This window comes from Nannospalax galili, unplaced genomic scaffold (assembly GCF_000622305.1).
Source record: "Nannospalax galili isolate Female #2095 unplaced genomic scaffold, S.galili_v1.0 scaffold1255, whole genome shotgun sequence".
Lineage (NCBI taxonomy): Eukaryota > Metazoa > Chordata > Mammalia > Rodentia > Spalacidae > Nannospalax > Nannospalax galili.
This window is the reverse complement of record NW_008336359.1, coordinates 575,890-586,958: the sequence shown is the minus strand read 5'-3', so window position 1 is coordinate 586,958 and position 11,069 is coordinate 575,890.

Sequence of the window (11,069 nt, the reverse complement as noted above, 5' to 3'; positions counted from 1 at the left end):
AGGTAATATATTTGAATTCAGTTTCTTAGAAAATGAAGAGATTTGGCTAGACATTGTGTCAGTCAGAGAACCCCCACAGCCTCGAAATGTATGATCTAAAAATGTAGAAACATTTGTCTTTAGAAGTGCTGCCACTGCACCCTGCCTTGTGATGGGGAAGATACAGAGGGAAAGCAGTTTCCTGCCACCATCTCATTTATGTTAGGACCGTAGATCATGGTAAAATAGTTAAACTCAGGGAACCTATTTTATTCAATTTATTTTTAATAAATTTTGGAGCAATTTTATGGCAATTCCCACTTATTCTTTACCCAGATTCCCCTTATGTTATAACTTAACATAATTATGATACTTTTGCCAAAGCTAAGAAATTGTATTAGTATGATGCTATTAACTGAACTACAGACTTCATCCACATGTCACATTTTTCCATTAATATCTTTTACAGTTTCAGAGTTCAAGTTAGGCTCTGGTATCATATTTGGATCTTTTTCACTACTATGCTTCTAGTACGGAGTGCAGTGACTGATAAGTACTCAGTATGTCCTTGATGGGAGAACAAACAGGAGAAAACAACTGGAGTTCAATGGTCAGATAGCTGGAAGGGGTCTGGGGTGGCAGTCACGGAGGTGGCCAGTGTGCATCCAGCACCTGGCAGGTCTCTGTACACGTTTGTCTCATCGGCTTAGTACAGGAATGGGGCCAGCAGACAGCTTCAGGTGGCTGAAGAGTGATTGGGAAGGGGACATAAGGAGAGTCAAAGACTGAGCAGTCTGTTAATGACAGCAAAGGCAGTGAGCAGTCACTTTGAGTAAAGCCATGTGAATAGTTGTAGGAAACAGAAGGTGAGCTGGTTTGTAGTCTGAAAAAGAGAAAACTTGTGAAGATGGGGGTGGGACAGGCACTGAAGACTCTGTCAGGAAGATGATGGCTGATGAAATGCCTGAGCTAGCACAGAGGAAAGTTTGGTTTGGGGTGTAGGTAGAAAGCCTGCATGGAAAAGAGGAGACAAATTCGCAATGAAGTCAAAAGGAAGGAGGGATTCTCCATCATTGATGTCTCCCTCAGTTTCCCTTCCCCATTCAGATTTGATGGTCTCTAATTTTCTAAGAGAAGGAGAAAGATCATCCCCTGGGAATAGGAGAAGAGGGGTTGGATTGTAGTGGGGCTTGCAGAAATGATAAGATTGCTAGGCTATGTACACGCTATGGGGTAAGCACAATATCAGTAAGTGACAACCAAGACCAAAAGGAAAGAATGATGGCATTATTGAGGGCCTGGGGAGAATTGGGTTATTGGATTTGGGGGTCTGGAGTGAATGATACATTGGTACCTCTCACAGGCTGCCAGACCCCCTGAGGACATGTGAGCCTTTTTAGATTCACTGTTCCATTTCTGTCCATATTACTGCATCATTGTCAAATTATTTATTTTGTCTCAGAATTGAGAAATAGGTTTCATTGAATTCAGTTACTTTTGTCTTGAATTGGGAATTCATGGAGTAACCTGGATGCATTAATAATGGACATTTTCTACTTTGTCTACAGCAAATGATTCTAGCAACATTTATCTTAATAAAAACAATAACTAGAATCAGCATTTAAAATATCTTATTATTTTTATTTTATGTGTCTGAGTATATTGTCTGCATGTGTGCAAGTGCACCCATGTTGTGCAATGCCTGCAGGGGTCAGGAGAGGGTGTCAGATCCCCTGGAACTGGAGTTACTGATGGGTTTTAGCCACCATGTGGGTGCCGGGAACTGAACCTGGGTCCTCTGCAAGAGCAGCTAGTGCTCTTAACCACTGAGCCATCCCTTCAGCCCCGGAATCAGACATTTTTTGTGTGTGATCAAACCCTGGGTCTCACATTTGCCAGACAAACACTCTCCCAATGAGCTATGCCCCTAACTTTGTAAGTCTGAGTTTTTGAGCATCTATTATTATAGTTCTATATTAGACATTTTGCACAGGCTTACAAGGCTCCTCAATTTCAAATGTGCCAACTGAGTCTGGAGAGATTCATTCTTCCTACAAATATTAAGCCTTCTCCATGTGCCAGGTTTCATTTGAGGCAAATGGGATATGTCAGGGAGTAAACAAGACAAAGGTCTCTGACCTGTGAAGACATATTTCGGCAGGAACTCTAAATGAGTGGGTGATTTGCTAAATGCACAAATATGAAAGCCATTGCAGTGGCCTTTGCTGATTTTGCTGTGGTGGTTTGAATGAGAATGTCTCCTCCCATAGGCTCCAAGTATTCGGACATTTTGTCCCCAGTTGGTGGCACTGTTTTGTGAGGTCTTAGAAGGTGTGGCCATGCTGGAGGAAGCACGTCACTGGGGTGGGCCTTCTTAAGCCTTGCTGGATCTCCAGTCTCTCTCTGCTTCCTGTGCCTATTTAAGGATGTGAGGCCAGGCCTCCCCACCATGATGGCCTCTTGCCCCTTTGGAACCGTAAGCTAAATAAACTCTTCCTTTTATAAGTTCTCTTGGTCATGGAGTTTTATCACAGCAACAGAAAAGTGACTCATACATAGTGGAATAACTGGTTCTGGGGTGTGTTCTTAGAATGCAGTTTGCATAAGAGGAATGATGGGAGCTTAGTCAAGAGCTACTTGAGATCAGATTGAATTATTAGCGGAAGAGTTGACATATGTCCCTCTGACAAGGCAACTTTCTGAGTGTCCTGACAAGAAGGCTAATGTAAGGTAAGGGCATTTCCCTTTTTATATACTTTATTTAGTAGTGTCACAGAGGGTGATTTGGAGATGAAAGAGCCTGGAAACAGGATAATGTGTAATAATTCAGATAGTAAATGAGGTAATCTTGAACTTGGGCTCTCACTGTAGAACTCATAAGGGAGGTCAAATGATGCTAGTCAAGCCATTGGTATTTGATACAAAGGGTTAGGAAGGTCAATTGGCAATGAAACTGTTGTAAAACCATGGATGCAGAGACCAGGGATGACAAATTAGAGAAAGGTTCAGTTCCTCTGAAGCAGGAGATGTCTAGTACAGGTGCCAAGTTGGCCATTGGTAACACTGGGATCATAGCAGAAATGGGGAGGAGACTGAAGAGTGGCCATTGGATTTTGGCAGTTGGAAGGTCACTGGTGAATTTAGTGATTTTAAAAATTGAACAAGTTGGTCAAAGAGGTGGCTCAGTGGGTAAAGGCACTTGCTGCTAAGCCTGACTACCTGAGTTCAATTATTGGACCCACATGGTGGAAGGAGAGAACAGGTTGTCTTTTGACCTCTATATGAGTGGGCACATATGTACACACACACACACACACACACACACACACACACAAGCACACAAACACAAAATAAATAAAATGAAAAAATAAGAACTGAATAAATGATAAGAAACAGCTAGTTAAGAGTTTGTTATTGTTAATTTAGGGCCATTTTTTACTGATTGGAGCATATATAATATTTTCAAAAACTGATGTATATATGTATACATATGACCATAAATATAATATGTTTATATATCATAGAGATGTAGAAAGCACATACTTTATGGTATTTGTCTGAAGATAATGGGAATGGAAGATCGGTAGATATTAGTAATGCTCTTGTCATAAAGTTTATATAGTCTCATTGTTTATAAGTACATTTTTTAAATTTTATTTTTATTTTATGTATATGAGTTTTTTGCCTGCTTGTATGTAGGTGCACCATGTGTGTGCAAAGCCCACAGGGGTCAGAAGAAGGCATTAGATCCCCTGGAACTGGAGTTATGTTTTTTAGCTGCCATGTGTGTGCTGGGAACCAAACCCAGGTCCTCTGCAAGAACAGCCAGTGCTCTTAACCATTGAACCATCTCCCCAGTCCCTATTTGTTTGTTTGTTTGTTTGTTTTGAGACAGAGTCTTGCTCTGTGGTCCAGACTGCTTTGAACTCACTATGTACTCAGGCTGCCCTCAAAATCACGGAATCCTCCCACCTCAGTCTCCCAAGCATGGGGATTACAGGTGTGAGCCACCACAGTTGGTTTAATATTAATATTGTGTGTGTGTGTGTGTGTGTGTGTGTGTGTGTAGTATATGCATTTGTTTGAGTGTGTACACATGTGTATGCATGCATGTGGATGTCAGAGGTCAACAATTAGTGCCTTCCTCAATTGCCTAACATCTTATTTTTTGAGCCAGAGCCTCGCACAGAATCTGGAGCTACATTGGCTAGATTGCATGGCCAGCAGGCTGCAGGGATCCTCCTGTCTCTGCCATTGTACAAGTGCTGGGTAACAGATACATGGCATGCATCAGTGCATGCTTGTGTGGCAGGCAGTAGACCGACTGAGCCATCTTCCCAGTCTCTCTATTACAAATATTTAAAGTATAGCATTTATTGATAATTGACTTTTCTTCCTACTCCAAATAAGAGTGATATTAGTAGTAACAATAGCATAGCAATAAGTGTAATAACAAGGGGCTGAAGAGATGGCTCAACAGTTAAGAGCACTGGCTGCTCTTGCAGAGGACCCAGGTTCAATCCCCAGCACCCACATGCTTGCTAACAATCATCCACAACTACAGTACCAGGGGATTTGATGCCCTCTATGACCACCTCTGGCATTGTCTGACATGGGTGCACTTACATACATGCAGGGAATAAACTCATACACACACAAAAATAAATAAAATATTAAAAAATAAATGTAACAACAAAACCATAGTTTAAAATATAGTGAACATATATTTAAAAATCCCTCAAAGAAACCCATTTGCTACTGGGGAAATACAACAGAAATTTGTTACTTATTTTTAAAATAATTTTATTTATTATTTTTGTTTTATGTGTATACATGTGTTACCTGCATGTATGTCAGTGTACCCATGTCATGCAATGCCCACGGAGGTCAGAAGATGGAACTGGAATTGTGGACAGTTCTTAGCTGTCATGTGGGTGCTGGGATTCGAACCTGGGTCTTCTGCAAGAGCAGCCAGTGTTCTTAACTGCTGAGCTATATCTCAAGCCCAATTTAAGTTACTTATGAAGGGCTAGAGACATAGCTCAGTGGTGGAGTGTGTGATGCACAAGGTGCCAAGTTCTATCATCAACACCACACAGACATTTTTTGAATATAAAACTCTAGTAACTAAATACAGGTAGGACCAACAGTAGACTGGCGAACACTCAGCAGATATAAAGGAGAGGTCAGCATCTTCATTACAGAGTGTCAGGAATGTCCAGGCTGTTATCAGATAAGGGAAGCCACCAGCAAGTTATGAGACATAATTCCTGCAGCTTTTCTGCTTTCTCTCTCTCCTTTGAAAGTGGATAAGAGCGGGAGAATGTGAGGAATGACTCCAAGTATATTTCCTGTGAAGCAGGTTTTAGGACAAGGGACCAATTGTCTTTTCACACTGGACTTTCCTTCTTTCAGAACCAAAAGATTTTTTTGCTTTGCAGAGTTGATCTCTCTCCTTCTCTGAACCTCAAAGCATTTAAAAATAAAATGACTGTACTCAGAGTCTTCTCAACTTTCCAAACCCCTTTGACTGTAAAACATTGAAAAAAAAAAAAAAGCTTGTGTCACTCAAACAACCCCGAGACGTCTTTTAGGAGTCATTGACAGAGAGCTTACCCTGGCTCTTGGCTTAGGATGAGTTTTTCCAGCCATTCCAGATAGAACCAGTGTTTAAATCTGGCCTCTGAAATTATGTGAAAGTAGAACTTCCACTATATTTTAAGGTAAGAGAAATCAAGGAGTTAATAATTCAAGGCTCAAAGTCGAGAATATTCATGACCAGAGCAAGCAAGATTCAGAGAAGCTCCTTTCAACATGCTGTTCCTGAGTCATTTAACAGAGTAACACGGACAGAGCAAAACTCCACTGTGATATAGAGTTTGCACTTTTTTCCCCCCAAAAGGACATTAGTGCATGTTGACTCAAAGAGACTGCAGAGTTCTGCACGCAGGTATAGTGATGTGTATGGAAGACAATGACATAGACTGTTGATCCATACAGAAACCAGAACTAATGCTCTAAATCAGATGCATCCACACGTTTACCACCTATAAAGCACAGGGTAGGACTCTGGTGCTAGTTCACCATCTTGCTTAGTATGTGGTACTCATTCTTTAAAAGGTGAATCGTTTTGGTTCTTATCCAGCCTGGCATCCCCTTTCTTGTGTTTTCCCATGTCTGAACTGAATATCTCTTGTTTGTCTCTAAATCTTATGAGGATTTGCACGAAGTACGTAATTCTGCATTTGCAAATACTCAGAGTTAATGTTCCAAATACATTTCTGGTTCTGTATAATTTGTCCAGTAAAATACTCACCATATGTTTGACATCAACAGTGGAGTGTTGCTCTGTTTGCTGATTCTAAAGTTCTCTCACCTGAGTGCTCCATCCAGATCTAAATTTTCTCTGGGGCACTTTGTTCTCCAGTATTCCACAACACTGTTTCTGAACCCTTCCTTCCCCTTGAGAGTCTCTTGAGGGGCTGGTAAAACCTAAAGTGCCAGGTCCTACCACAGGCTACTGAGAACTGCTAAGAGTGAGGTGTATCATCTCTGTTTCTTTAAATAGGATGGTGTCTTTTTTGCTGTTAATATTTTTTAAAAAATATTTATTTATTTTTATTTGTATGAGTATTTTGTCTGTATGAATATACATCATGAGCATGCAATGACTGTGGAGACCAGAATAAGGTGTTGGATTTCCTGGAACTGGAGTTATAGCTGGTTATTAGCAGCCCTGTGGGTGCTGGGAACTGAACTCAGAACCTCTATAAGAGCAGCCAGTGATTTTTAACCACTGAGCCATCATCCCCCAGCCATCACTGCTTCTTTAAAGCTCCTCTAGTGATTCTAAAATGAAAGTTGGTTTTGAGAAACATTACTCTAGGTAAAAAGGGGAAGAATTTTATGCTATTTCTAAAGGATCTGTTTCCATTATGGATGCCAAGCCATCTGATTCTATAATATGGCAACATTTCCTGTGTAACTATTAAACATCTCTCTAGATAGCTCATGTGTGTATTCCACGACCAGTATCATGTACTCTGGTGGTTAGTGTTAGTGGTGGTGGAGAGCCTTTCCAGGAATCAAGCTTCTCTTTCTAACTGCTTGCAAGTTGACTCTCATGGGGTCAGTAGGATAGATGACTTCTCCTTGGAGAAGGACTGACAGACTTCTCTTTTTATTCTAAGCCTGAGATTTCTTAAGTTGAGGCAGGAAGACCAAAAAGTTCAAGTCCAGCCTATACTACCTAGCAAAACTCTATCTAAAAAATAAATAAATTCAATAGAACATAAAGCCGGATTTCTGTGATCTGTTTAGGTTTTCTGAGATACAGCAGGTTCTCTGGGTTCAGTTTCTTGAAGCCCTATTTCAGAAATTTGAAGGTATCATGTTGCCTATGATCTTCAAGAACTGTGATGGGTTAAAACATTGGAAATTGCTTCCTCAAATAATGTTTGATGCACACTGTCCCACAAGGGATATACCTTTCTCATGACAGTTGTGTATAAGGTCAGAGGCTGAGTTCTGAGGAGCAGAATTTGAGATCTATTTGAGACCAATTAATGTCCATCCATCTTGGCCACTAATAAATAATAGTCCCTTAACAAGCTGTATTTATTCTGGGGCCAAAGATAACTCATCAGATATGCCTCCAAATCTAATGACCTAAGTTCAGTCCCCAGAACACACAAGGTACAAAGTGAGAAAAGGCAAGCTATCTTCTGACCTCCACACAAGGGGTCAATGTTTGGTCCCAAGAATATTCAATCCTCTGAATCCTCTTTTCGGTGAAGATTTCTGTAGTTAAATAGGTTGGGGGAAGGTTGTCATCCTTGGAGATTCATGGTACAGATGACTGTGTTAAAGGTCATAGCAGTCCTATACTGAAAACGTAAAGGAAGGAAATGCTGTTTCTACTCTTGGTTCCTGTGTCCTTTGTCTACAGCCTTTGTTTGTACCCAAGTCTGTCAACATCCAATGGAGGTAATGCTTGGGAACATTATTTGGTGAATATTTCCTACTATACACTGGCAGGTTCCACAAGGCAGAATGGGAGGCTAGCATGTGTAGTGGCTGAGTTATGCCCCCACAAACTCATGTATTGAAGTCTAACCCCCACTACCTCAGGTGAACTGACTGGAAAATAGAGTAGTATGTCAGAGAGTAAACGTGCTTACTTCTGAGCCTGATGACTTGAGTTCTATTCCTGATACCCATATGGTAGAAAGAGAGAATTTAATCCTGCAGGTTGCCCTCTGACCTCCACACTCACATCATGGCATGCATGCAAAATACACACACACACACACACACACACACACACACACACACACACTAAATAAATAAAATGTTTAAAAATATCTCACTTCCGTCTGCTTCCCAGGGCCTTCACAATCCTCTGGCCTCTCTCTGGGGTAAGTTGATCATGACCTCCATGGCTTGACTCCCCCAGCCTCATTCACCCTCCCATCTCTCCCACCCTTCTCTCTTCTTAGCCTGGGTCCTGTCCCATTCCTTGTCTTGGTGCCCCAGACACCAAAGAACCACCACTGCTTCCTGATCCTTTGTATTCAGACCAACCCAGTTCCTTCTCACAGTCCCCAAGAGCCCTCTGGGCCTGGTCCCGCCCTCACCTGCCTCTGCTTCCTTGGGCTGCATGGCCCACCAGGCTCTTTCCTGGCTGCTGGGACTGACCTGTTGGCTTCCTGATCCTTTGCATCCAGACCAACCCAATATCTCAGTGCAGTCCCCAGGAGCCCTCTGGGCCTCTTCCCACCCCCATCTCCCTTTGCATCTCTGAGTGTCACAGCCACCAGCTGCCTGAGACCAGCATCTTTCCTGGCCCCTTCTCCCAGGCCAGTCCACCCCCCAAATTCCTGAGGCCAAAATCTTTCCTGGAGGGATCCAGACCTTAGGAGAAAGTCTGAGATCATCTGATCCTCATCTGATTTGGGCCTCTGTGGGAACTCCTGAAGACAAAAGCAATCTGGTCACTCCTATCTAAAATCAAAAGAGAGATGAAATCATGAAATTTGCAGGTAAATGGATGGAACTAGAAACTGTTATACTAAGCGAAGTAACACAGACTCAGAAAAAATATCAACGTGTGTTCTCCCTCATATGTGGATCCTAGAACCAAATCCTGGTAAGTGATTATTCAGACATAGCTACAGGAACCAGGACAATGGAAAGGAACCTGGGAGTTAAAGGAAAAGAAAGAACCTGAAAGAGAACAGTAGGAAATAGGAGTTAGTAAGGGAGATATGGATAAAAATTGTGTTAGTTTAAGGGAGGGGGGAGGGAAGGGTATACAATGAACCTAGGGGATAAAGGGAAAGAAGGAGCTCAAGAGGTAGGACCATAGGTTAAGGGAGAAAGGGGGAAAATGGGGACACCTTAATTGGGGAAACATATGTCTAGGGCTTCTTCTGTCACTTGTTTTGTAAGATAAATGACCAAGCGAATCAAAGGTAGATTTTAAAAACGTAATTGTCCCTGAAAAAAATTAATATTCTATGTTCTACAAGGGATAACCACTTAACATACTCAGCATACCAGTGAGTTTGATGCAACTATTTTATTAAAGATTAACAGTTTAATGCTAAAGCACAAATTCATAGACCTAATTTGATGAGGTTAGAACAAACTTTGAGGCCTACAATAATTTGGTCAGAGGGACATAAAGGACAGTTGCCCTCCTAGGTCGACTAGTTCCAGAGGACTATGAGCATCTCTCGAAATGTCATATAATTGTGGTGGGTCACCTGTTCTCTTGCTCAAGCAGGCTGTGGAGACACCATGAGATGTACCTGAACCTGTGTCCAGTCTACAAAGAAGAGGGTCAACACAGAGGAATCATTTCCTCCATGCTTCCAAGCGAAGCCAGCCATGGTCGAGCAGGACCTTTGACTTAACTTTACATGGGTGGAACTGGTAAAAGAAAGGAGCCAGGGGCTCCTCCCAAGCCCATGTGACCCCTGAGGAACAGATCATCAAACGGCCTTAAGAGTAAAAATAAATTGTTTTATCTGGGCCAACTGTATGGCCTTAAACACCCAAAAGGAAAGTATAACCAAAGATTAAAAGGGCCAATATAATTTTTAAGAGTCCATCTGTATAGCTAAAGTCTACATAACAAGCAACAATGCCCAGATAGGAGATACCTTCTTTTAGTTGTTGGCCAGGGTGGTCCAAGGGACTCCCAGATAGTAACCCAGCATGGTAGTGGGAAATGGACCCCAATCTCATCTAAAGGAATATTGAAAACTGATTTCTGCTAGATGAGGAACAGCTGACCTTCCTAAAACAAAGACCTCTAGATAAGCTGACTAGATTCACCAGATGGACAAGTAGTGGGGAACGGCTGGGGGTGCTGACAACACAGCAGACAGTAGCAGGGATATCAGAGTATAAGGGCTCTAGTGGGGGGAGGGAGGCTATGGGAGGATTCCATCTGGGAAGTGGGTATATAGTTGAATAAGATGGTTTGTGATGTTCTTTGTGATATATACACACAGAAAAAAATCAAATTAAAAAAATGAATTATATTTGAGGAGGAAGCATAAAAGTTTATGGCATGTTAATTAGTAGAGGTGATGAACATTACCATTGAAATCTACCTGATGACTTTGTAGAGATACACAGGCGCCAAGAATCTGAGTACAAATGTTTATGACTAGTAATGATCAGATACGTACAGATTAGAGATGCACATGCCAAGATCTCAGTGTTAGTAGCAAAAACAATGAATCTTTCTGTAGGAAACAGTACATTTTTCAAATGAAATGGAGATCTTTTTTGAGGGCTGAAAACTCATTCAATTTTGTGTCTTGCAGGGCTTATGCTGAGTTCAATATTGTATAACTGTATTGATTCAACAGCGAACCTAGAAATTTTATAGCCACTTTTGGGGGAGCTGTGTCTTTGCTCTGGAAACTGTTATTGGGTATATTAAAGCTGTAATGATGTGGTTCTTCTAAAAAATAATAATATTAAAAAATGTAGGAAACAGCATATTTTGAAATGGAGATCTTCTTTAAAGGGTAAAAACTCATTCAATTTTATATCTTACAGGATTATACTGAGTT